Source organism: Phascolarctos cinereus, unplaced genomic scaffold (assembly GCF_003287225.1).
Source record: "Phascolarctos cinereus isolate Bilbo 61053 unplaced genomic scaffold, phaCin_HiC Scaffold_9;HRSCAF=440, whole genome shotgun sequence".
In the NCBI taxonomy this organism is placed as follows: domain Eukaryota; kingdom Metazoa; phylum Chordata; class Mammalia; order Diprotodontia; family Phascolarctidae; genus Phascolarctos; species Phascolarctos cinereus.
This window is the reverse complement of record NW_027556402.1, coordinates 105,073,580-105,101,130: the sequence shown is the minus strand read 5'-3', so window position 1 is coordinate 105,101,130 and position 27,551 is coordinate 105,073,580. Positions and strand designations below refer to the sequence as shown.

Sequence of the window (27,551 nt, the reverse complement as noted above, 5' to 3'; positions counted from 1 at the left end):
TCTAGGCACTTCTGTTTTCTTGAGTCTCTCTGGCCGTCTTAGTGACTGTCTTGATTTCAGCTACTCTGTTCTATTATTATACTTGCACAAATGAGACAAGACACTCCTCCCCACAACCTCTGATCTGGCAGCTCCTGGGTGTAAAGGCACTAATTAAAGAGAAGACTTAGGAGATGCTCTTAGGACTGTTTTTTCCCCAAGGTATAGTTTTGAAAGATGATTTTGTTTTTCAATTTGAGACTTAGAAGTTGTAAACAGGCCAAGGATTTCAGGCAATCACTGAGTCTGGCTACTGCTACAGCTTAAGGCTGGGGTGGGGAAGTATTGAGTCCCAACACTAAATCCCTGACAGAAGCTTAGGTTAGTTGGGAGGGAGTTCAGAGGCAGGAGATTTGGGTTCAGTTCCAAGCTCAATGATATTATCAGTTGTTTGGCCTTGGAGAAGTCATTTGATCCCTCTGGGCCTCAGCATCCTCATTTATGAAATGAATGTGTTAGACTATCAAGGTTTCTTAAACTGTGTCCATGACCTTGTTTTAATTTTTTTTCTTAACTGTCTCAATAGAATTGGGTTCCTTTATCCCGTGTATTTTATTTTATTCATTTAAAAACATTATTCTGAAAAGAGGTTCATGGGTTTTTCCAGCCTGCCAAAGGGGGTCCATTATACAAAAAAGATTAAGAGCCCCCGGAATTGATTATGTCTAATATTTCTTCCAGCTCATTCATTCTATGATTCTATTAACTGGACCATAGAAGGGGTCCAAAGATGTTGGAAGAATACAAGCAGAGACATTTGACATTGTGGTTGGTAGCCAGGGATCAGTTTATAAGGGCATGAGAGAGCTGGTAAGCAAAAGTGCAGAGAAGGAGGAACTAAGGGCAAACTGAGTAGCAAGGAGGAAGTCAACATGTATGTTTCAAATGGCTGGAAACGGAAGATAACAGAATTTTCGAGTAACAAAGCAACCTTTTGATTGCTCATAGCACAGAGGGAACTGCAGGGTTTTGAAGCCAGTGCTGCTTATGCAGAGTTGATTCGTCCACTGAATATATCTAGCCCTGATATACACCTACTCTTTATTTAATGAGATCTTACCCCCTTTGAAGTATTATATATCCCATGCATTGAGATGCTTAACTTCTCAATAACTGCTTTTCTTATAAAATTCCTTAATTAGGTCAAAGTTCTACCAGGAAAATATCCTCAACTAGCAGTAATCAATAGTCTGATAATTTGGGAGACCAGAGAATCTGAGAGTGATAGGGACCTGAGAAATTATCTAGTTAAATTCCCTGCCCAATGCATGAATCCTGTCATGCAACAACTCTAACATTAGGTCATCCATACTGTTTGAAAACATCTAGTAATGGAGAACTCACTGGTTTGTGAAGTAGCTTATTCCATTTAGGGATTGCTTTAATTGTTAGAAATTTTTTTTCTCATGTTGAGCTGAAATATATGTCCTGAAAATTTCGCTTATTAGTTTCAGTTCTTCTTTCAGTAAAACAATCAGTAAGCATTTACTAAATGCTTACAGTGTGCCAGGAACTGTGCTAAGTCCTGAAGACACAAAGGGCAAGCAAAAAACTGTCCCTGCCCTTGAGGAGCTTACATTCTCTTGGGGAAGATATGTGCATTAATAGGCATACAAAAGATATACTCTGAGTAAATGGAAGGTAATGGGGGAAGACAGTAGTACCTTGGGGTGGGTATTGGGTACTGGAAAAGGTCTTCAGAAGGTAACATTTGAGTTGAGTCTTGAAGGAATGCAAAAGCCACACAAGAGAAGTCTAATTCCTTGTCAATTAAAGTACTTCTAGTATTGGAAGACAGCTTTCATGTGTTCCTTTCTCCTCCACCTCCCCCCCCCCAAGCCTTTTTTTCTCAGAGCTAAACAAATGTACTTCTCCTCTGCTTCTTTGGTGGGACAATTTATGATTGTGTTCTTTGAATTTCATTCTTTAAAACCTCTCATTACACATGAGCCTGTAATGCTTGGTATTCACTTTACTAATAGGCATTCAGAATATGCTCCATGAGTGAGAGTCTAAGGAATGAGTCTTTTCATCTTAGACCTTAATTGCCTTTAGGATCCAAGAATAGAGTCACAGGAAAGGATCTTACCCTCCTAAGTGCATAGAAGGCCTAATACCTGCATCCTAGTTTACCGTTTGATGCTAAAACTCCAAGGCAGGCCATACAAAATTTGAAACCCTGGCCTTTATGGTCCAGATCATTAGATAAGCAGCTATCCAAATACATACTCAGAACTGAAGATCTCAAAATAATCTTCATAATCCCTGGAGGTGGCCAGTATAAGATAGCAAGTAAAAGATGTGGATGGTTCTTAGGATCTGTACCTGCCTTGTCCACATAAAGCTATATGGGCTCCTCTCACCCCTAGGCTGTAGAAGACCAAGTATATTTTGGGAGTGGTTATGTTTACCTGTGGCGTACAGGTGTGAAACTTCTGGGGATTCTGCCTGTTCCATTAGTTGCCTGCAAGAATCAGCACCCTGGCCAGCGGTCCTGCAGCTACTGCTGACCAAGCTCTTTCTTTTTAGAATTTTAAGCCTTGAAATCACCTTTGTTTTTTCTTTGAACATTTTTTTCCTTCCATTTTTTCCCTAAAGTTTAGAGTATATGACTATTCCCAGAATTCTTCAATTTGGCTAACACTAACTATAAAATGATATGATTACTTTCTTTAAAAGCTCTCGTCATTTATTTCTTCTTCACCAGTCAGTTCTTCCTTGCTGGTAAGAACTAGATCCAAAACAGCAGCTCTTCATAATACTTCTAAAAGATGATTTTTCTTACAAATTAACTTACCAGCAAAGCACACTAATAATTTCTCAAAGTCTTGGCTTTTGTCAGTGACTCAAAGCTTTTGTAGCCAACAGTTTCACAGCAGAAATGTGGAATTCAAGAGCATGAGCACCTGTTAGCAACCATGAATAACTTTAGCTAAGTTCCTTGGGGGATCTAGGATGCCTGGATGCATATGATAATAACTGATATTTATAGAGGCTTAGACTACTGCAATAACAGTCTTCTGATTGGTCTCCCTGCCCCCTCCTCCACTCAGCTATCAAAGTGATCTTCCTAAAGTGCAGGTCCTAATGTACAATGCCATCTCCCTATTCAGTCAACTCCAGTGGTTCCTTGTTACCTCCAGGATTATATATAAAATCACCTGTTTGGCTTTTGCAGTTCTCCATAACCTGACCTCTCCTAATCTTTTCAGTCTTCTTACATCTTACTTCCCTCCATGTATGATCCTATGACATTAGCCTTCTTACTGATCTTTGCACATGGCACTCTATCTTCTGACTCTGGGTATTTTCTCTAGATGTCCTCTCGTCTGGAATTCTCTACCTCCTCATCTCTGCCTTTTGGCTTCCCTGACCTCCTTTAAATCTCAGCTAAAATCCTGCCTTTTGTAGGAAGCCTTGCCCATTATTCTCTCTGTATGCATGTGTATGTTGTTCATGCATAGTTGTTTGCATGTTGTCTCTGTCGTTAGACTGTGAGATCCTTGAGACCAGGGACTTTTTTTTGCCTTTTTTTTGGCCAAGGTTTTTTTGCCTTTCTTACCACTCAATAAATTTGTGTTACTCAATTTATTGTCCAATAACTTCAATTTATTGTTCAATAAATTTAATTTATTATTCAATAAATTCTTACAAAAAATAAATTCTTGTTGACTTGACTTAACTTGACGTATATTATTTCATTAGCTCCTCACAACAGTAAGGCAGGTACTGCCGGAATTATTATATTTCCATTTTCTAGATGAGGCAACTGAGGCTCCTGACTTGCCTATGGTCACATAACTAGTATATGTCAGAGGCAGGATTTGACCCCAAATCTTCCTGACTCCAGGTCCAGTACTCCTTCCATTGGGCAACAATTCCCTTCTATTTGTATGGAGCTCAGGTTAACCTGTACTGCCCATTCATTATACCTCATACCCCATATTACATCTGGGATTGTGAGGCTTGGACTAATTCAACCAGCTTCATGGGGATACAATCCTAATACAAAACTCTGGATGACTCTGTAGCTAGAAAACCTAGGCAAGGCCTTGGACCCCAAGGATCTTTGCATTTCAGTGTATGTGATCCCTTTCTCAGCTAACTATCAAGAGTTATAATGTGTAGGGACCCAAGCCAGCCATATACCAGCATAGCATGGAGACTGTAAGCATGGGAAGTAACTTTCATGTGAGGAATGCGTATGCTGGCTAGAATGCCTATGAAGAATAACACCCCAGAGTAGAGAGATAACACCAAGAATTTATAACATAAATCTCTAGCTAAGACAGTCTGACAGTGCTGATGATGGAGTTCTGCAAAGACAGAATGTGGAGTGCCTTATTTGGGTGCTATGTAGTAGCAGAGGCTGCAGATATTCCAAGTCTTGGAAGGAGACCATGACTGACAGAATTTTGGGTTTTCTGGGCTCTTCAATCCTAACATTTGTATGTTGATACTCTTGGGAGGTTTGGTCAATAAGATTGGTCAATAAGGCATGAATTTTGTGTTCATATGTTCCTTTGGGAGAATGGGGCTCTGAGGGAAGTACCTTGGTCTTGTCTGTATGTAGGCTGTGGAAGTGACTGAGCAGGTCTGATCATTGGTTAAGTGACTTTTATTTGCTCTAGGCTTGGTTAGATGGCACATAATTGAGTAATTTTACTAAAGTATTCCTTTCTTTTCTCTCCTTCCATTATCTCCCTACTGTAAGGGAAGAAGAATGCATTGAGAAGCCAATTTTTTTTAATGAAAAGATCTTTGGCAAAGGTTCAAATAGTCAAAGTTCCCCATCACTCCTCTATCTTGAGTAGAGTTTTAAGGTTCCCTCTAAATCTGGAAATTGACCACACAGTTACAGGCTAGTTAATTGATTCATTCTCTTTGTATGTAGTTAGTTGAGAAAGGGATCCCATACACTGAAATGGCAAAGATCCTTGGGGTCCAAGGCCTTGCCTAGGTTTTCTAGCTACAGAGTTTTGTATTAGGATTGTATCCCCATGAAGCTGGTTGAATTAGTCCAAGCCCCACGATCCCCACAATCCCCACAATCCCAATATATATATATATATATATATATATATGTATATATATGAAGATAAGTAAAAGGCCTTTGTGAACACCAATAGATGCTGAAGCTGAGCCGTTGTACCTTATCACACACTATGCTATTAAACCTGCTATAAACAAAACCACCCTTGAGTCTTTTGAAAGAAGCTTTTTTTGTCAAAAGTAGACATTCTGGATATTTTCATTTCTCTTCTTTTAAAATATGGCAAAAGAAGCAGATGGGAGACAGTATCATATAATGGATAGATTGCTGATCTCAGAGTCATGAAGACCTGAGTTCAAATCCTGTCCCTAAAACTCACTGGTTGTGTGACCCTATGCAAATCACTCATCTTATCTGTTTCCCATGAGATTCTTGAAGTTTATAAAATTCAGAATAGGTTCTGCTCTTCACTGGTAGGAAGATTTTCCCACCTGGGAATTCCCTATACCAATGAAATCATAGGTCCTGGTTTTTTTTTTTAAGTAGTTAAGCTAGCCCACTAACTGACCTTCTGAGAAGTTTATTAAGACTTTTAAACTGTAATCTGTATTTGTCCAAGCAGAAGTGATTTTGAGGGAGGCTTTTCACTCTCCAAACATATAAACCTACCTTATTTCTAAACCCAAAATAGAATAAACACTTTTATTTTATTTGAATCCTCAAACACGAAGGATATATTAATTAGCCAAAGTCATAAAAAAAATCTCTACCTCAAACAGAGACTTGCTAATGGATTGAGGTAAAGTACTTCTTCACCCCTCTCACAGGCATATCCTCTATTCAGAAATTAGCTGTACATTAGCAAATAAAATAGAAAAGAAGGCTTGTGCCGAAGTGAACTGGCATTAGAGTCCTTTTCATTCCCAGAGATGAGTCAAAAAGGAAGGAGGCTTTGTCAGGTTTGGAGCTAAAGGTGAATTTACAGGGGACAAAGTTTGTGTTCATATTTTTAAAATTCAGGTGTGTATTATAGATTACCAACCTTTTTGAACTTCATATTTTAAAACGCTAACACTTGCATAAAAATGGACCCCCATTTTAATACCAACAAAGCACATACGTACAGTTGCTTTCATGGAAGGGTTTTAAAGTGCTTCCTTAATCTTAATTAAGTTTTGCCAGACCCTTGCGTGAAGGCAAGGAGAATGAACAGATCACTTCAACTACCAGTAATGCAGCTCCCCTTGGAGGGGAAGTCAACAGCTGTTTAACATCATATATACATACTACACAGCCGCCTTAAGCAATAAGTGAATGTGAACAGCATAAGCAGAAAGGCAAATAGTGTTAGGGTAAACCAGAGAAAATTTGGCTGTAATTCAAAATTATATCTAGAGGAGTGATATTATCCCTACTGTTCTCTAGAATGACAGGTTAATTATATGAAATAAACTCATTAGAATTAAATGAAAGATTGTAAAATACAGTCTTATGACACCTAACATTTGATTCAATTCGATGAGGATCTACTAAGTACCTATTAAGTATGAGGTGCAGGGCTTGGTGTTGCACATACAAAGACAGAAATGAACAGCCCCTAGTCTCAAGAAGCTAGAGTTATATTGGAGGAAGGGGGAGGGTAGTAAATGCAACATATACCCTGATAAAAAAAATATCAAATATATACAGAAGTATCCAAAGTACATTAATAGATTCTATGAAAGCTTTACAGATGAAACAAAGTTATAGGAAGTAGATATTTCATAGACCCATACTGGGAGAAGTTAAGATCAAGCAGAGTCAAGAGCTGGCTCAGATTGTTGCCAACTGTCTCATGTCCATCTTGGGAAATGGGCTTAGAAAAGTGGCAGTAGAATTTTGTGATGTTGTGTTAGGATTTGGAAAGACATCATGGCCTACCATATAGAAAGCTGTCTTAGAGTCAGGAAGACCTGTGTTTAAGTCCTGTCTTTGATACATACTGACTATATATGACCACGGGCAAGTTACTTAATCTCTGAGTAATTCAGGCAACAGCTGACAGCTATAAATTATGGAGGAACTGCCCATCTGTGCCAGTAGAGGAAGTTTCTACAATCAGAATTCCTCACATCAATGACATCACAAGTTTAGACTCTTCCCTCTCCACCAACAGATTTGGGGTTTAGTTATGTACCCATAATGTTATTTTGAAATGGTCAAATCACCTTTACCTGGAGTACCACTACAACTTAGCCCTGAAACATATTTCCAGTCATGGTAGGATTTATTTAGTGTGTGCTAAGTATTTTATAAGTCAATTTAGTAAGCAACCTGAAAACTAATTTAGTTACTTTGGTGTGTTATGTCTTAACCTTTCTATATGGGATTGAAAAAAAACAATTCATTCTATAAACGTTTATTAGTGCTGCTTGAGACAAAGCATGGTAATAGAAATAGGTGAGAGACAATATGGTATTGTAGATAGAAAAGATGACCTGAGAATTAAGGAGACCTAGGTCCCTCTAGAGTCCCACTCTAAACTGGCTGGGTGTATCTGGACAGGTCCCTTACTTTCTTGGTATCCTCCAGCAACTCTCTAAATTGCAGATAAGGTGTCCATCTGGATTGGTAGAGGGAGTTTTCCATATCATTAAAATCAAAAGGTCTAATTTTACATAAGTGTCCAGTGCAGGGATTCTTAACTTTTGTGGGGTTGACATGAACCCCTTTGAAAATGCAATGAAGTCTATGGACCCCTCCTAAGAATAATGGGTTTTTAAAAATTATAATTGAAGTAGATACTAAGTTGCAGTAGAAAGTGAAAATAAAGATGGAAAAATTTTAAACATCCATGTTTACAAAACCCTGAAATCTATATACAGACCTCTTAGGAGTGCATAGACCCCCAAGATAACCACACCCAGCTAAGAACTCCTGGCCTTCTATATATAGAGCCCTGCCAAGCACTAAAGGAGATGGGAAATTTATCTAAAACAGCATCCTTATCTTCACTGAGCATACAAATAAGACACAAACACAGATAACTACAATGTACAGATCATTACATACTAAGTTCATTGGACAAGAGCAAAACAAAGTCCTATGTGAGATCTGAAGGGAAAGGTTGTTACTGACTAGGCGGATGAGAAAAGGTGAGAATATAGCATTTGGGATGGGATTTAAAGAATTGGTAGGAATTCAGTAAGTGAGGTTGGAGAAGGACATTCCAGAAATACTGAATAGTGCGAGCACTGGCATGAATGGGGGAGACATATAGCAGGTTTGGGATACAAATAAGAGACAGGTTTGGCTGTAGTGCAGAGTGTTTAGAAGGTTCAAATAGGAGATCCTGTTGGCACCAGATTGTGGAAGACCTTGAATGCTAGGAAGAGGCATTTAAACTTGTTCCAAAAGGCATCGAGGAGTTATAAAAGGTGGGTTTTGTTTTTGTTTTTGTTATTTCGCAAATTAAGTGACATGACCACATCTAGCGTAATTAAAATGGCAGTGATATGAAGGTCAGATTTGAATTGGTAGAGAGTAGTGGTGGAAGAAGTGTCAGAAGGCTATCACAATTATCCAGGTAGATGGTAATGAGAGTTATACATAGTAGCAGTGGCAATAAAGAGGAAGGGATGGATGGGAGATGGTGCATGCTGGAGTTGTCAGGATCAGGTAACTGATTAGATAAGAGAGGTGGTGGGGAGGGGTCAAAGATAACCCCAATGCTTTAAACTCGAGAGACAAGGTAAATTGTGTGGGATGCTAAATACAGAAATACAGGAGTTAGAAGGGCGGGTAGTTTTAGGGAGGAAGATGATAAACCCAGTTTTGATCACGTTGAGTTTGAGGTGCTGGTGAGAGAGCTGCAGGTGTACTTATGGAGTCCAGGGAGGATGGATCAGGGTTGGAGACCTACCCAGAGGTGATAGCTGAGGCAATGGAAGTCAATGAAATTGCCAAGAGAATAAATGAATGAATGAATGGAAAACATTTATCAGTTACTTACTATGTGTTAGGCTCCCTGCTGAGTATAGGGACATAAATACAAAAAGATACAGTTTCTGCCCTCAGGGAGTTTATATTCTAGTAAGGAACACAACCTACATGGCCAGCGAAGAGTGTGTCTGGGGAATAATAGGAATGGCAAGTGGAACCCTTAGGAGCATTCATTTTAGAGCTGCAACAGCCCTATCTTACAGAAGAGGAAACTGAAGATTAGAGAAATGAAGTGATTTGCTCAGGTCACACAGCTAGTAAGTATCTGAGGTAAAATTCATCCTGACTACAAATCCAGCACTCTCCTGACTATATCACACTGCTTTTCAAATGACCAGGAGGCCTAATTAACATGTCCTTTTCACAAACAACAGGTACAAGATTGGGTGTCTGTGGGCGAGGCGGGGGGAGGTAGGTGAGTGGGAAGAAGAATGGGACTCGTAGAGGAATGAAGAGTGTGGCAATGCCATCCTCCAAAGCAGATTGATGTCTCATCTACAACTTAATAGTTCTCTCATTTTAGAGAGCTGCCCAGAGTACTGAGAGGTTAAGTAACCTGTCTGAAAAAAAAAAAAAACAAAACAAAACCAACAAAAACCCCAGTTAGGTGATACGGTAATTACAGTGCTAGGCCTAGAATCAGGAAGACCCGAGTTCAAATCTGGCCTCAAATACTTACTAGCTGTGTGACCCTATGCAAGTCACTTAACCTCTGTCTGCCTCAGTTTCCTCAACTGCAAAAAGGAGATAATAATAATATCATACTCCTAGGGTTGTTGGGAGGATCAAATGAGATGACATTTTAAAAGCACTTAGCCCAGTAATCTGGAACATAATGGGTACTTAATAAATGTTTCTTTTTGTTTCTTTCTTCTATGGTCTTGCTGGAGGTGTGATTGAACCTAGGCTTTCCTTATTCTAAGGCTGGTCCTCTTTCCAGTGCACTATGCTGCCTCCTGAATTGTTAGGGCAGGTAAAATGTAAATTATCTCTGGAGTTGAAGAGATGCTCATGTGGCCAGGAACCTTATTTAACCTCATTGCCCTATTGAACTGCACCAGTAAGATTATCTGAAAGCCCAGACCAGTGTAGGTATGTACAAACTCAGAAACCCTTAGCACATACACATTCACATCTGCATATAACTCAGGTCAAGTTGGAGTCGGCATTTAGCCACATCTTCTCTTTTCCTCTTCAGCAGCCAGGCCTTTTCACATTAGGGTTAGCTAAAAAACAAACAAACAAACAAAAACCCAAATAAACCTGGAAGAAGAGGTATAGGAAGAAGAAATACCCAGAGAGGTAGAGAACTAGTCTTCAGGAGGCTTCATTTTTTTCATTGCTTTGTACAGAAACAAAGCAACATGGTTTATTTTGGCTTGCACTCTTGAAGCATCCTATGAATGCCATGAGGAATTATCTTCATGCATCATTCAACAAATAAAACTGGAGATTCCCTTAGTCTGAGCTTAAACATAATCTTACCATCGTGGATCACAAGATAACGAGAAGGTTAAATAATGTCCATGGTCCAGGCAGGATTTCTTCAATTATGGAGTAGTTCTGTCTTTAAGGGCCAAAGAGACTTTCAATCCCTGCCCACCTCAACAAGCCAACAGGGTAATTTCAACCTCTTTAAATGGATGTGGATTTTATACATATACATTCAGAACAAGTTAATGAAGAGCATGTGCCTTGGATCCAGGAGGATGCCAGGCTCCTTAAATTCCCTCTTAGAGGAAATCATGCAAGTTTAAGAATCCTTGTGAGGGGCCCTCTTAGGAAATTCCTTGCATCTGCTCAGATTAAAAAGGCATCAACCTATTTATTTCTTCCAAATAGAGAGGGACTTCTCAAACACTGAGTTCTCTTTTGAAAGACAAATGGCTTGGTTTGGGGAATTGCAGAGAGCCAGAGAACCGACATTTTGCTCCTGATCACAATTCTGTGGGTGTACAGTTGCTGGCAGCTGCTTGTAAACAGGACTGCATAACTTGACTCTCTTTGTTGCAGACACCAAGCCCATGGTGCCATGAAATTTCTGAGACTCGGCATTTTTGACTTGCATTTTGGTGCTAAAATTTCTACAGATATTTCCAGCTTGGATCAGATAGCATCAGAAATGGGGCTCAGCTTGGAGCTAGAATGAAGGAGCAAAAGCTTCCTCTTAAATTAAATTAGGATTAGCCATAGCAACTCATATCTTTGGAAGCTGTGCTGCATAATCAGGTGGGGGTAGATGCTGCATAGAGGAAATTTATGCCAAAGTTGCAGGGACATTTGTGATAAAAAAAAAAGTTTTGATTCGATGAACAGGGAGTTAATCATGTTGTAACTGGGCATAATCTTGAGAACTCCATTCCATCAAAGTCCTGATGAACTGTCCGCATACACTGAGCCTAGCCAGTCATGTTTGCAAGCTGTACTCTTCATCTGCAAGACCCTGGTAACCCACTGAAAAGGCTTTTGAAAAGAGAGCCAGATAGGAAATTGCATTTACCTATGAAGATTCAGTGCTTTCATTTATTCCTATTTGGAACAGGGCTCATTTTCTGACCAAAGGTGTGGTGATGGGGGAACAGAACAATTTTCTTTCCTAACCACGTGATAAAGAGTCAACTGTACGGGACATCCATATAGAAAAGAGCAGGAAGGTTTCCAAGGCAAAAAGAAAGGTTGAAATGGGGAATTTGTATTATATAATACCTCATTTGGGAAATGCATCTTGTAAACCTGCAATTAGGTGTTTGTGGTTTTTTCATATTGCAGCAGTGGAAAATAGGGCTGTACCTGACATTTATATGGCATTTTTATACCCATCATCTCATTTGAGCCTTAAAACTACTGACCTCTTGAAACTGGGACCAGGTTCTTATTAATGGAGAGCATGAGTAGGAATTTGAGCAACTAAGTTTGGTACAGGAGGGTGCAAAACCCTATGAGATAGGTGATAGTATTATAGCTCGAGAGCAAGAAGGGACCTCAAAGGTTGTCTAGTTCAAGCACTCTTTACAGATGACAAAAACTCAGGCCAAGGAAGTTAGTCACTTGCATAGGACATACAGGTAGTAAACATTAGAGGAGGGAATTAAACCCAGGTCATCTTTACACTGTAGCACCCAATATATGTTATTTCCTTCTGCTGGTCTATTTTATAGAGGGGGAAGCTAAAACTCAGAGAGGGTAAGTTGCTCATGATTATACAGCAAGTAAGTGCCAGAAGCATGACTGAAATCCAGGTCTTTGTGACAATAACAGTATTCATAAGGCATGCAGACTTTCCAGAATGCTCTGATTTCAAGGCTTCCTCAATATAGGTTCAGAAGGCGCACTGGAACTTACTTCATCTTTGAGAAATTTCAAATACTTCCAACTTAGTAACTAGTTTAAACTTAATTTCTCCAGTAATCATGGTCTTCAGTATTAATGTGTACATGGAAATGTCTTCAGGAATCAGCCCACATTGCAATCTGTTATCTTGTTTTGAGTGAACCTGTCGTGACTAGAAATGTAAATGGTAGCTACAGAGAAGATGCATCAGAATCTCTTAATGAGATCCCCATGTTTTATGAAGAGCTGCTGAAAATATTCTCCCCTTCCCCCAGTTTCCTGGAATTCAGTGAGAATGTAATTTTCTCCTCCTCATACCAAATGTTTGATGCTCGAGGACTAGTGCTGCAAACTAAATCTTAATAGGGGCTTTCATGCTCCCAAACCCTAGAGCAGGATGGAAAAGGACAACATTTAAAAATTGCTTAAAATGCTGCCCTTCAAAGTCAGGAAATACTCCCCTCCCAAAAAAAAGATCTGTTGGTTAGTTGCCATTTTTTTTTAGGCAATTGGGATTAAGTGACTTGCCCAGGGTCACACAGCTAGTAAGTGTCAAGTGTTTGGTCTGAGGCAGGATTTGAACTCAGGTCCTCCTGACTTCAGGGCCAGTGCTCTATCCACTGTGCCACCCAGCTGCCCCCTTGCCATTTTCTTAAATGAAAAACAATGGATATCTTTACAACTTTAATGAAGATATCAGGGTGCTGCGGGGAGGCACCAGGGCTTGAGTCCTTGAAAGAATGAATGCACTTCAAAAATGGGATCAGTTTGTGACCCCAGGTAATTGACTTACTGGTATACTAATCTTGGAAATAGCTTTTTTTAAAGGGAAGAATCTCCAGGAATCTTGTTTGCCCTGTAGTGCTTCTAGCCCACAGAACCCCTGCACAGCACTCATGTTTCTGCATATTAAAAGTCTGAGGCCATGGACACACCTTGTGTCACACCTTGAATGATGTCACACCTTGAATGAAGCTGAATGAAGTACCAACTATACACTTTAATGTTAGCCCCATCACCCATATTTGAAGAAGAATTTAGCTTTGAATGTCTAAGTAGAAATGAATAAAGTATAGCTATGCATTATGCTTTAACGTAGGAATTTGTAATTTTCAAAGTACTTTTATGTGCATCATTTATTCAGTAAGCATTTATTAAGTATCTTCTGTGTGCAGAGAACTGTGCAGGGTGCTGGAAGAGATACAATATTTAGATAAGATATGGTTCCTGCCCTAATAGAGCTTGTAATCTAGCAGTGAAATAGGGTACATAGGCAACCACAATATACAATAATATATGATTGTATACAAGATTGTTACTGACCATATTGTTACCTCGTTTAAACTTTGGAAATAGTCCTGCAAGGTAGGCTGGGAAAATGTTATTTTGAGTACTCTAAGAAGTGAACTGGATTGCCATACATTCACTAAGTGACAGGGCTAGGACTAAGCTTCTGAGTCTTGGTGGGGCAAAAAAATAGTAGAAAAGAATATTGAGCTAAATAAGGAAAGGGAAATTATATAGATGGTTTGGAGGTATTTAGGCTTGTGAGGAAGTCCAGAGGTTGAATCTGGAGATGAGAAATTGAGGAAAATGAGACAATTTATCTAAAGTGCACGTAATTCTTAAAATGCTATATAAATGTTAGCTGTCATTGTTATTATTAGAGAACTCTCATTAAGATTTTAATTGTAGCATTTGTCCTTGAGCATCAGGCAACTGATTACTTCGCAAGAGGAGGGGAGAATTACATTCTCATTAGTAACAGAGGATCAATATAGAATGTGGCATGGTCCTATAAAAATACTGTCAGCAGTGCCAAAGCCCAGAATGAGCTGAGAGAGATGGGAGAAACTAAGGGAAACAAATTTATTTTTGCCTTTTTTTCTTTTTTAAGGTTGTAATGAATGGAGTGAAGAGGCAAATCAAATAAGAAAGAGAAGAGCCCTGCTGCTTGAGGGAGATATGGGACAAAGGTAACAAACAACAAAGAGAAGGTAGAGCCACTCAGCTGTTTGCCTCTGCATTGCCTAGCAAGAGGAATGGCCTTGGTAATGGAAATGACTGAGCAAAACTGGCTGATACTAACTGGGAGTTGATGCACAAGATATGTAAACAGATAGGAAGCTCCTGATGGATTCAAGTCACTTAGGCCAGGTAAGCCCATCGTTGGCTACTGAAAGAACTGGCAGATATAATTGCTGAGTCACTGTCTCTGATATTTGAAAGAATGTGAAAAATGTGAGAGGTGCCGTAGGAGTTGTTGTTCAGTCATTTTTCAGTCCGTCTGACTCTTTATGACCCCATTTGGCGGGGTTTTTTTGTTTGTTTGTTTTTGTTTTTTTGTCAAAGATACTAAATGCACTCAGGTAAAGATTGCTGGTGACTCCGCATGGCCCTTGTCTCATTCAATCGATTATTTACCCAGCATTTATTAAGTACCTACTATGTACTAGGCACTAAAGATACCTTCTCCAGCTCATTTTACAGATGAGGAAACTGAGGCAAACAGGGTAAAGTGCCTTGTTCAGGGTCACACAGCTAGTAAGTGTCTGAGATTGGATTTGAACTCAGGAAGGTGAATCTTCCTGACTCCAGGCCTGGTACTCTATCCACTGTACCACTTAGCTGCCCTTACCATAGGTGTGGAGAAGGGCCGATATTGCCCCATTTTTTTTTTTTTTGGTGAGGCTATTGGGGTTAAGTGACTTTCCCAGAGTCATATAGCTAGGGAGTGTTATGTGTTGGAGGCTGGATTTGAACTCAGGTCCTCCAGACTGCAGGGCCTGTGCTCTATCCACAGCACCACCTACCTTCTCCTCACCCCCAATTTTTTTAAATTAGAATCATAGTGGAGAGAGGGAAGTAAGAGAATAGAGTCTGCAAACCAAAAACCAAGGAACTTGACTTTGATTCCTGGGGAAATTATAAAACAGAATGATTAAAGAGATAGTTAATGACCATCCAGAAAAAGAAAGCAGTCACCACAAAGAATAAGAATCATGGCTTCATCCATAACAAGTCACAGCAGACTAAGCTTACTTCCTTTAAAAATATTTTTGACTGTTATTTAACTAGTATAGTAGATCAGGAGAAGGTTGCGAATATACGTTAACCTAGAATTTAGCAAAGCATTTGACAAACTGTTTCTTACTAGTCCTGTGGAAAATAGGGAGAGATGTGGACCAGATGATGATTCAATGAGATGGACTGGGGACTGATTGAATGGCCAGATTAAGAGAGTAGTTGTTTATAGTTCAGAGTCGGATTGGCAGGTCTCCAGTGAAGTGCCTCGTTAATCCCATGCTCCCCCTTCTGCCATCTCCTTCTATCATTTTTTTTTGATTAGCAAGCATTTATTCTCTCTCCCTCCCACATCCCCCATTGTACAATAAAAAAAATATAAAATCTGCACAAGATAAGGCACAGTCAAATGAAACAAATTCCCACATTGGCAATATCAAAAAATGTTATATTCCAGTCCACATGTTGTGACCATCACTTCTCTCACAGGAGATGGGCAGCGTGCTTCATCTTCAGTCTTCTAGAATCACGGTTTGTTCTCGCATTGATCAGAATTCTAAAGACTTTCAAAGTTGCTTTTCTCTAAAATGTTGTCATGGCACAAATTGTCCTCATAACTTTACTCTGCATCAGTTCATTGAGATCTTCCTATCTCCTTTGAAACTTTTATTTCTTGGGAGCAGCTAGGTGGTACAGTGGATAGTTGTCCGGCCTTGGAGACAGGAGGACCCGAGTCCAAATGTGGCTTCAGACACTTGACACTTATCAGCTGTGTGACCCTGGGCAAGTCACTTAACCCCGGTTGCCTCAGCAAAAAAGAAAAGAAACTTTCATTTCTTATGGCACAATAATATTCTATTACGGGAATATATCATAATCTGTTAGGCCATTACAGTAGGTGGGCAGCCCTTTGATTTCCAGTTTTTGCTACTACAAAAGGAGCTGCTATGAATATTTTTTATCATATGGTTCTTTCTTTGCTCCTCTTTGGGGTATATACTCAGGAGTGGTTTTGTTGAGTCAAAGGGTATGCCCAGTCTAGTCATTTGAGGGGGGGAGCATAATTCCAAATGACTGTATTCCATAATGGCTTTATCGATTCATAATTCCTTCCACCAAAGTGCACCAGAAGTGTGCCCATTTGTCCACAACCCTCCCAACATTTGTCATTCCCTTTTCTTTACCTTATGCTTTTTAGCATTTTTATTAGTGGCCTGGATAAATTCAGAGATAATATGTTCATCATGTTTGCAGGTGACACAACATAGCTAATGCATTGGATTACAGTGTTTGGATCCAAAAAGACCTTGGCAGGCTAAGGCACTGGGCTGAATCTAATGAAATGAAATTCATCAAAAATAAGTATGAAGTCTTTCAACTGGGTTAAAAAAATAATCTCCACACGTACAAGATGGAGGAATCCTGGCTAGACAGCAGTTGTATGATAAAAGTCATTAGGTTTTTTTTCCTTTCAAAATAAAAGCTCAGTGTGAGTCAGCAGTATGAGGAGGGCAGCCAGAAAAACTAATGTAAGTTTGGGAAGCCCTGAGAGGCAGAGATCCCAGGACTAGGCAGGTGACAGTCCCCACTGTATTCTGCCATGGTCAAACCACATCTGAAGCATTATGTTCAGTTCCGGGTGTAATAGTTTAAAACAGGCTTTGATAATCTTGAGAGTATCCAGAAGAGAGCAGTCAGCAAGGGCCTTAAGGACGTGACCTGTGAGAACTGGTTGGAGTAACGGGGGATATTTAATTTGGAAAGCAGAAGACTAAGTGAGGGGAGTGATATGATACCTGTGTTCAAATATTTGAAAGGCTGTTATGTGGAAGAGAGAATAGGCTTGCTTTGTTTGGCCTCAGATCAGGAAAAATGGGTAAAAGTTGCTGAGATGCAAATCTAAATGTTAGGAAAAACTTCCTGACGCTAAACTTATCCAAAAAGTGAATGGGCCATCTTGGGAGGTGGTTGGGTCCCCCTAATTTGAGGGCTTCAAGAAGAGGCTTGTTTATTATATTACATGGGGGATTCCTCTGGTTATACATTGCTGCTAAATTCCCTTCTAACTCTCAAATTCTGTGAGTCTGCCTTTCTGTGAAGTTTAAGTGAAGCTAATAAAGTAATCTAGTACTCTTCTCACTATGCCACTCTTGGCCTTCCTATGACACCATCTGGCATCATGTAGGGTTCATTGGTAATCTCTATACCCTGTAAACAGAGTCATTTAAAAGGGATACCATGATAACCTTCAGTTCATCCTGGATTGGTATTTTCTTACTTCAGTTTCATCTGATCTTCCTTGGGCAGAGGTATTTTTGAAATGAAATGCCTGGATCCACCAACTTATTGCCATCACAGAGCAGGCACCTGACTCATCCATGTGACTCCTCTTCCACAGTGAGCCTTCTTAAGCTGCTGCCTTATGAACCTCACTGAAAGACGTGCCCTAGCTTAGCCAGTTTTTGACTGCCTGAGGAAGGTGAAACCACTCTCTTCTCAGTCAGCTACTTTATCATCTTTTGGATTCATAATGATCCTTTTGACTCTCCTTTGAAAGGGGATTGAGAGCTAGTGTGCTCCATCATTGCATCTGAAAGGCCAGAAAAATTGAGACCACAAATGATGATCTTCAGCACTTCTCAGTATCTTACTCCTTTTAATACCCTCTATAAAAAGGACAACAGAAAGCTCATTATACCATCACTTGACATACCTGTTATGTCTATATGGTTAGTCTCTGCAAAGCTTTCATGCCCTTCCTATAGTTTATAGAGAAATTGATTTCACAGAATCCAAGAAATTAGAGATGGAAACACTCTATTAGGTCACCAAATCCATCCCCTGAGGCTAGTTTAGGATTGATCCCTAGTTCACAGTGTATTATCTAGTGCTTTTTTTTCTATCAAGTTTTGATGGGTTTTTGTATATTTATAGCAGGCGGGCAATATCTGCCGTGGAAAATTATGCCAATCCATACGAGAAATAAAATTCTAGAAAAATAAGCTTTTGCTAAGCACTAATTTTACTTTGGTGGATACATTTTTTTAATGTGCTAATGTTTATAGCCTCTCATCGTGATAAAGGCAGGGTTCTAATATGGGATCATGTATTGGCATTGCAATCAAATGGAGAATTTGCATCTTTGTAAGTTGCAGAATTTTCCCAAGACGTGATTTCCCATCAGATCTGTACAAAATATAATATGAATTTTAGCCTCCTAAGGCTGGTTTCTTTTCTGCACAGGAAATTGAGCCCTGTACTTTGCTCAAGTACATGCAATCAAACAGCTGGCCAAGATGATATTTTAGCCTTCTTATCCAGACTGTTTGGGGCTGTGACTCTGTTTGAGGGTTTAACAGCGCCATGGGGGGGTGCTTCCTTTGAATCTAAAGGAAGTGAAGAGACAGAGGCTCCCTCAGGGATATTGGCCTGGGTCCGAACTCTGTCACCTCCTTCCACCCCATTTCAATTAGGCAGTGAGCCAGTGAGGAGGTAGCCTGAGTAACCACTGCTGAAGAAGACCTGCAACTAATAGACTCATATATATACAATCAGCTCATAAAAGCTTCCTTCCCTTCCAACAAAGCCATGAGAATTCTCCCCTTAGGCTGAATTTTATGACTTCTTTTCACCTTCAAGGCTACCTCATTTAACCCAATGTCACCTGCATGGAAATATTGGGGGCAGAAGGGCAAAGTAGTAAGATTGAGCCGGGCCTGTTCCTGAGGATGACCCGATTCGGGGTGGGGGGGGGGCCTGGAGAGGTGCAAGAAAAAGCACCAGGGAAGAAGACAGATAGGTCGGAGCACAGAGAACAGCCAAATCCTATCAACTTGATGTTCCCATTCCAATATTCCTTTTAAAAAAGACAAACCAGATGAAGTCCCTGTTTGTGGATGAGTATTATGTCTGGAGAGTATCCCAGGCAGAAAAGCCTCATGCATTTTTTTATACACCTGTATGCTAAATGAGAACGCGCATCCAGGTGCTGAGGAAGACTTATGAATGTGCTGTAAATTATGCAAACAAGTAATTTTGCATGTCCAGAAACTAGTGCCTACAAATGATACAGTTTCCTTAAACTCTCCACAAATGGGGATGCCAGCAAACCAGGACAGGCCTAATTGCTCAGCATTGTATATCAGCATGTACAGATGTCACTCAAAAAGAAGAATATTTGCCTGAAAGGGAGCCTTTCAAATGAGGCAGTTAAAGGAGGCAGGTGCCAGCATCTTGGTAGCCTAAAGTATGAGCTTAAGTTGGGACCAGGCCTGTGATGGTATGGCAGAAGAAGCCTTTGGCTTTGAGGTGAATTCGGCAATGGGGGCAGGGGTCAGACTCCCCACAGGATGATCACAAAGGTATAATTTGTTTTAAGTTTTTATACCCAGTTTACTTGCATCATTGCATTACTGGATCTTTGTTTCTCGTTACTGTACTCGGACTCCTTACTGGATCTATTTTCATTTGAACACATGATAGAGATGCTCTCAAGGAGCTCACATTCAAATGGGGTAGAAGTATATGTAGGGTGGGTGGGAGGTAGTCTCAGAGGAAAGGCATGGGGGAGGGGCTGAGGGGCGTGGTGACCGGAAAGGGCCTCCTGCAGAAGCGGGGATTTGAGTTGAGTCTTGAAGGAAGCCAGGGAAATGAGGAGGGAAAACATTCCAGGCGCAGGCACAGGGATAGCCTTTGATCAAGTCAAAGCTGGAGGACCCCTTGTGAGGGGGAATAGCAAGTAAAGCAGTATAGCCGGATTAGATTGTGTGGAGGAGAATAAAGGGTAGTAAAGGTAGGAAGAGGTCAGGGTGGGATGGTCCTTAAATGACAAAGGACTTTCTATTGGATCCTGGAGGTAATAGGAAGCCACTGTGGTGGTATTTATTTCGAGGGAGGGGGGTTGGTAGGTGGCATGGATGAGCAGTGTTTTCCTGTCATAATGGGGGCAGAATGATCCTTTCTTCCATAAGCTTTTACCCAAAGCTTCCTAGGAGCCTACCATAGGATTGTAGACAACTTAGGGTTATAAGGGACCTCAGAGGCCATGTAATATAATCTCTACTTGACCCCTTCCCCCCAAACCCTCTACAGCATCTCCAAGTTGTTTTCTGACCTCCACCTGAAAACCTACACTGAGGAAGAGCTGTACCATCTCCACATGCTGCCAATTCTACAGTCCATGTGCAGAGTGCTAAGTCCAGAAGTTGGCTGATCACTTTTCTAGCTCAAAGCTTTTATATCCTAATGGCAGAGTTGAAGGAAATAAGTTCATTATGGAGCCTCATGACTATTGGCTATCTGATCAGTGTTTGAATGTGTGCATATATGTGTCCGTGTGTGGGGGGGGGAAGAAGAGAAGGGAAGGGGAATGTAGGGAGAAGGAGGAGGGGGAGAGGGAGGGAGAACAGCATAGTCTGGGACACAACTAGACTAAATTGTTGGTTTAAGACTCTTTTAGGTATTTTATGTATGTCATGCCCTGAGTAATGAGTTTGCATACAATTGCAGTCGGCTGTATATAATTCTCCATATTTAGAAGTAATTGTTCTTGAAATCAATATTCAGATTTATGCCAAACAATATGCAAATCAGCTTAGCCTTGACTCTTTTTAGAAATTGCAGCAAAACCAGCAGCAGCCGTTCCACTGGTGCCGAAGCTCTGTTCTGAAAGAAAGCATTAGGACTCAGATGAAGCCTGATCCTCTTAAACACCCATCTCCATCCTGGAATTGTAGTTAAAGATTACGGGAGGAAGTTACCAAATTCCACCTAGTAGTTTAGTGTTTTAAAAAGCTTGCTCCATGGGATTCCTCTTTATTGTTTAATGTTTGCTACTCTTAGTGGTTTTAATGAACAATTACATTGTATAAATAAGCTCTGGAAAATTTATGTTTGTGATCTAGATCTCAACAAAAGCACACATCTTGAAACAGAGACCATATGGCAATGGCCAAAGTACTCCTTTAATCAATCAATCAATTAACATGCATTTATGAAATGCTTTTTATTTGCCAGAGGCTGTGCTAGGTCATGGGAATGAAAATGCCAAGGTGAGAAAGTCCCTGCCATCAAGAAGATTGTATGGACCACCTCCACCAATTGATCTAATACTTCAGTTGAAAGAAAAAATAATAATAACTGACATTTAAGTAGCTCATTGAAGTTTGCACAGCGCGTTCCATACATTACTAGATTCTCTTATGACAACCATGTGAGTCAGGTTCTATAATAATTATTATCACCCACTTTACAGATGAGGAAACTGAGGCTCAGAGAGATTAAGTGACTTACATATCAAATTCAGGATTTGAATCCAGGTCTTCCTGATTCCAAGTCTAGCACTCCACCCACTATATTACCCTGCTCCGTCAGAAAGAATATAGGAAAGCAAAACAGCCTCTCAAGAAATGAGATTGAAAAGATCTAGGGTTAACAAAATAGGGGTCTCTTAATCTTTTTCATGCCATGGAGCTCTTGTACTAACTAGACTGAAGTAGATGGTGTAGAAGGACCCTCCTAGCCTTGTTGCTAGGATCGATGATCTGGAAGAGCACAAGGCTGTGTAGCCTTGGGCAGGTCAGCCCTTCGTCATGCCCAGCAAGCTGAGTCGACTGTCTTCTCCAGTAGACTCTTCTAGAATCAAAGTCATTCGTGTGTCTAAGCAGCCACTGCATTTTGTGTGGCAGCTTGTGAGATGTGTACCATTGCTAGTGTGCTTTTTTCTTATAGTAATTACCAGCTGACCCTTAGAGATTCTGCCCAATGAACTGGCATGAGAGGAATTATACTGTAGATTCCAACCTTGCTGGGTCCTGCCTTGGGTGAGAATTAAATCTTTAAAGGCAGATGAGAATCAGTTTTCTTTCTTAGACTTAAAAAATGTTCCTCTCTGTCCACATGGGCTCCTCCTGGGTCAGAACCGAACTGGACCCTGGAGAGGGATGCCAGCCTACCCTGAAGTACAGAGCATCTTAGCTATAGAGCTAGAATGAACCCTAGAAATCATTTAATCCAAACTCTTGATTTTACAGATATGGAAGATGAGGCCTAGGGAGAGAAGATGGCTTGCCCAAGGTCACAGAGGTGACTGGGACAGAACCAAGCTTCAAACCTAGTTTTTCCGACTCCAAATCCAGTGTTCTTTTCCCCCCTGGGCAAATGAGTAACTGCAAAGTCAGAAGCTTGGCCTATTGAATCAAAGGAGAAGAGAGAATTGCTTTTTGTTCTTTCCTCTTTCTCTTATTTTTTTTTTAAAGAAGCACAAACCAGTTCTTCACTCATTAGGTTTCTTGATGCGGTCCTTAGGGACCCTGACTTGGGGAATTCTTCACCTTCCTGTGGCATAGCCCACCTGGGGAAGAAAGGAAATTATGACTCTTGGAAATAGAGCACCCTATGACAGGGCAGCTCGGGTCTCTCTTGGGTTTTAAATTTCTTCTCCTTCCTGTCAGCTTCAGATCGCTTTACACCCCCAGGAGAGGTTATGGGACTGAGCATCCATAACAGTGCCTTTGGAGAAAATAGATTCTAGATACAGCCAATAAATCCAGCACAAAAACATAAGTCCCTTTGGCAAAGAGGATGGTTGGTTATTTTTTTTTAAGTGCTTCAAGAAAAAAAAAAGAATAGGAAATCATTATCACAAGCAATACCCCATGTTGAGCTCTCAGGGATTACCCCTTGTATATCAGCATTATCTGTGAGTTCACTTGTCACCTTTTCCTTAAAACTTAAGTTATCTTGCAGGTTTGGTTAGTAACTAGATGTCTGCAAGCCAGAGGGAAGAGTAGGTTTTATAAACTTGCTGAGGGCTGAGATGGTACTTTCCATATGCTCCCTACAGAGTGGGTACCCTGGATTGAAGAGGACATAGCCAAAGGCCTTTTTGGTTCAGAAGTAATTTATTTCATTGGTGCAGGTAACTCCCAGTGTGGAATCTCCCTCCACTGAAGCAGATTAGCAATTTAAGAATCTTTATAACTTGCCTGGGGAAATGAGATATTAAGTGGTTCATCTGCAGTCAGCCAAGGCATGACTTGAACCCAGGTCTTTCTGACTTCAAGGCGAGTTCTTTGTCTGCTATGCCATGCTGGCTATCCGGTTACTGTATACATTACCATGTAGAGATAGATCTCTATAGACAGCTTTCCAGGGTTCCAAGTACTCTCACTTGACCAACTTCAATATGATTTGTTGTTACATATCCAAACCCAGTAAAACATCAATTGGTATGATGTTTATAACATTGTTTCTATGAAACTAACTGCCCTCTACACTGTTGTTTTACCCAAGACTGCATTTTTGTGGAGCCGGTAAACAACTTTCAGCAGGGCATGACCTGCAGTGAATTTTGATTTCTCTTAATTGAAGAAAACAGATGAGAATTGAACTGTCTGACATTAAAATGCTGGAGGGCTAGATGGAAGGCGAGCGTCTTGAAGTTCTGCACAGACATTAGGGTGATCTTGGCTTGTCCAGGGACTATGGTCAGTGCAGCTGGAAAGGATTGGGGAAGGTGCTGCTGTCACACAAGAAACACAGAGCCTGCCAAATGGGTCCCTGATTTGATTAGAGCCCTAGACCAGAACCTTCCCATGAGAGACTCCTCTGTATCTTGATTTCTTGGCTTCAGTTCTTTATCGTGACCCTCCCCCATCCCCCAGTTCTCGTCTGACTTTATCAAATATTCTGACATAGCTCCCTGATTCCCAGGGACACTGACTCTTCAGTGTTTGAATTCCTGCATTTTAATTCCTGTTCATGCTCTCTTTTTCTCCTTTATCAGATGCTATGATTCCCCCTCCATCTCCATTATCCTCTTATTCTCCCCCAAAAGGCTTTCCAGGTCCTCACAAAGATTCCACATTTGCTTGATCCATCAGTGCCCTCTCTGCCACCCCCTCTATGATGGTCACCTCTATGTTCAATCTGGTACTATTGAGCAGGACTCCTGTTACCCAATCCTCTGTTCTCCCTGTAGCTTTAGCCACTAATTAAAGCTGGTTTGGCATTGGAAGATAATTAATAAATACTATTTGTTGATCACCACCAGTTCCCTTATTTCCCCTAGCAAACACTTCAAGCATGATCAATGAAGCAAACCTTTTAACAAACAATTTCAGCTTAGCAAAATTCAAAAAACCAAAAACCAAACCAAACCAAAAACCCACAATCTAATTCACCCGATTTTTCTCTGCTGAGTAGCCTGTGGTAAGAGAGTAGAAGGAGCAAGCCTTGGGGAAAGTCTTCCATAAAAGTGAGAGTGCCTCTAGACTGTGTGCAATCTAGATCACACCTGGGAGTATTGTGTTCAGTTCTGGGTGCCCCATTTTAGGATGGATATTAGTAAAATGGAAGATATACAGAGTGGAGTAATGAGGGCAATCAGAATATTGTATATCCGTATCATAAAGTTGAAGGAACAGGGAATGTTTAGCCTATAAAAGAGGAGACAAAAGTCGCATGGTGGCAGCCTTCAAAAATTTGAAGGTACAAATGAGAAAGATTCAGCTTGTCTTCCTTGGCCCTAGAGGACAAAATAGGGGAAGATACAGAGAAGAAGATTTAGACTTCAAAACCTTCCTGCAGTTATCAGAGCTGTCGCCAAATGGGCTTTCTTGTTATAGGCATAAGTTCTTGTTGAGTGGAATTGAACTGAAATGAAGGTCTTTCAGAAGGAGTCAGGGGATGCTTGAAGGAAATTCCTGTTTAGGTATGCATGGCCTCCAAGTACCCTTTCAATTTGGGACCCTGTGAAAAGAAGTGAGATAATCATAGAGTCAGAGCTGGAAGAGACCTTAGAGACCAGATAGCCCAATCCCTTCATTTTACATATGGGGAAACCAGAAGACCAGAGAGGTTCGGTAAGTTGCCTAAGGTTTTCCAGGTAGGAAGTGGCAGTGTCAGGATTTGAAGTCAGATCCTTCGACTTCAGATTCAATGTTCTTTCCACAGTACTATGCTGCTTCCCCTGAGGGGAAATCGAGAAAGACATGCCTCTAAACGTATCTTTTTAATCTGGACATACCTCTTCAAATACCCTTGCTCTAGACTTGACTCTGCAACCTTGGGCTCTTTTCCCTTCCTTCCTTCCTCCCTTTCTCCCTTCTTCCCTCACTCCTTCCTTCCATCCATCCTTCCTCCCAACACTTAAGTGACTGCTATATTCCAGGAATCATACTAGGCATGGGCGATAGAAAGACAAAAACAAAGTGGTCTCTGACCTCAAGGAGCTGATGTGCTGTGAGAAACTACAGATCGTGATGACTCTGGAAGAAATCTCAATTCCGGCACAGAGAAGACCCGGACACCCAGGAGAGCAGTGGCATGTTCAACACTTTGTTCTCTGGGCCCAACCTCCTAGTGAACAAATGGGTACAGGGTTGTCCTCTGTGCAGGTAGATATAGTCACCTATGTGATATGACTTGAGCAATACCAAGAAGCTGCCTTTCTTTGAAAAATTCCTGTTCTTCTGGTTCTGTCTACCCTAATTAAAATTCTACCATTAGAGATTCATTCATTTGTATTATTCACTCTCACAGACCCTCTTTTTAATAGAGCTGTGGTTCTTAACCTGGGGTCTGTGAACTTGAATTTTTTTTTATAAGCGTATTTCAATAGATTTGGTTTCCAGTGTAATCTGATATATTTTATGCATTTAAAAATGTTCTGAAAAGTGGTCCATAGACTGCCAAAAGGGTCCGTGACACACAAAAAAGTGGTCCATAGACTGCCAAAAGGGTCCGTGACACACAAAAAAGTTAAGAACCTCTGGTTTAGAGGGATAACACTTTAACTCTATTAGTATCTAAATGTGAATTAGTTTGAGCAGATCTTTTTCCTTGTGTCTTGGGGCTAGAGAGAATGTAGATGCTGAAACAAAGGGAAAGGACTAGAGGCCACAGAAGATGGACTGCCTAGGCCACATTTTGGCAAGGGCTGGCTCAGGGATGGGGAGGTTTGTGCTCTGGTCTCCAGGATCCACATTCCAGCACAGAGATTTGGTGTTGGCAGCCTGCAAACAGAGTCCTTCCAACCAGGACATCAGAGACTGGAGTTGGGGCAGCAGCAGGGGCTCCAAGCAACAGGTCCTGGCAGCCTGGGTTGTGTTGGGCCACAAACATTCCCCAGCACTCAGTGGCTGTAATCCCAAACACGTGTCTGGCCTTGGGTTTACCAGCCAGCAACCACATGGCTCCCTACTGGGGCTGGAGAGAAGGCCGCGGGCTCTGCCAGCCCTGCCTGCCTCCTTCGTGGAGCTGCCATCTGCTCTCCGGAGTGGGCCAGTGCAGTGGGAGGGTCCACCTGCCAGATGTGGTCGAAATCCATCCCTAAATCTCAGACTCCCTATCACAGTGTATGTGGGGGGATGGGGGTGGGCGTGGAGAGTATGTCCTCAGAAAGACCATACTTCCTTCAAGAACTAGCCTTCTTCAAAGCAAAGCTCATCCTCCATCTTCTATCAGTCAGTCAATATTTATTAAGTGCCTATTATGGGACAGGCACCATGGTAAGCATTAAGGATCTAATGCCCTCAGGGACCTGACAGTCTAACAGGGGAGACAATATGCAAATAAATATATACAATATACTACATTATATAGGATAAATAGATAAATGAACAGCAAGAAGGCACTGGAATTAAATGGAGTTGGGGAAGGCTTCCTATAGAAGTGGGATTTTAGTTGGGACTAAGAGGGGTTCTTAACTTGGAGTCCATGAATTTTTAAAAATATGTACTTTGATAGCTAAATTTCAGTATAATTTGCTTCATTTGTATTCCTATGTATTTTATTGTATTCATTTAAAAATATTTTTTCTGAGTAGAGGTTCATAGGCTTCACTAGAACTCAAAGGGCTCCATGACACACAAAAAAGGGTTAGAACCACTGACTGTAGAAGCCTTTCTGTATCCCCCCTCAATGGTTAGTGTTCTTTCCCATCTCAAATGATCATGTCTTTGTTTACTTCTTTATGTGTTACATCCCTTCAGTAGAATGTAAGCTCTTTGAGGGCAGGAGCTATTTTCCATTTTCTTTTTGTATCCAAGTGTATTGTTCCTGGCTAGGGAAATAGATAGATAGGTGGTAGAGACAGAGACAGACTGACAGATAAATGATAGATAAGTAGATAAATGGATAGATAGAGATAGATGATAGAGATAAATGATCAATATAAAGAAAC

The 27,551-nt window shown here is 40.8% G+C and overlaps 1 long non-coding RNA gene across 1 annotated transcript in view; it reads left to right on the top strand.

Annotated features, from left to right (window-relative positions):
* LOC110213616 (uncharacterized) overlaps window positions 1-14,493 on the top strand; it is a 90,077-nt gene extending 75,584 nt beyond the window's left edge. The window contains exon 2 of the long non-coding RNA XR_002326054.2: window positions 14,241-14,493. This is a non-coding gene — a long non-coding RNA (uncharacterized LOC110213616). The remainder of the gene's footprint in view (window positions 1-14,240) is intronic.
* The last annotated feature ends 13,058 nt before the right edge of the window (window positions 14,494-27,551 follow it).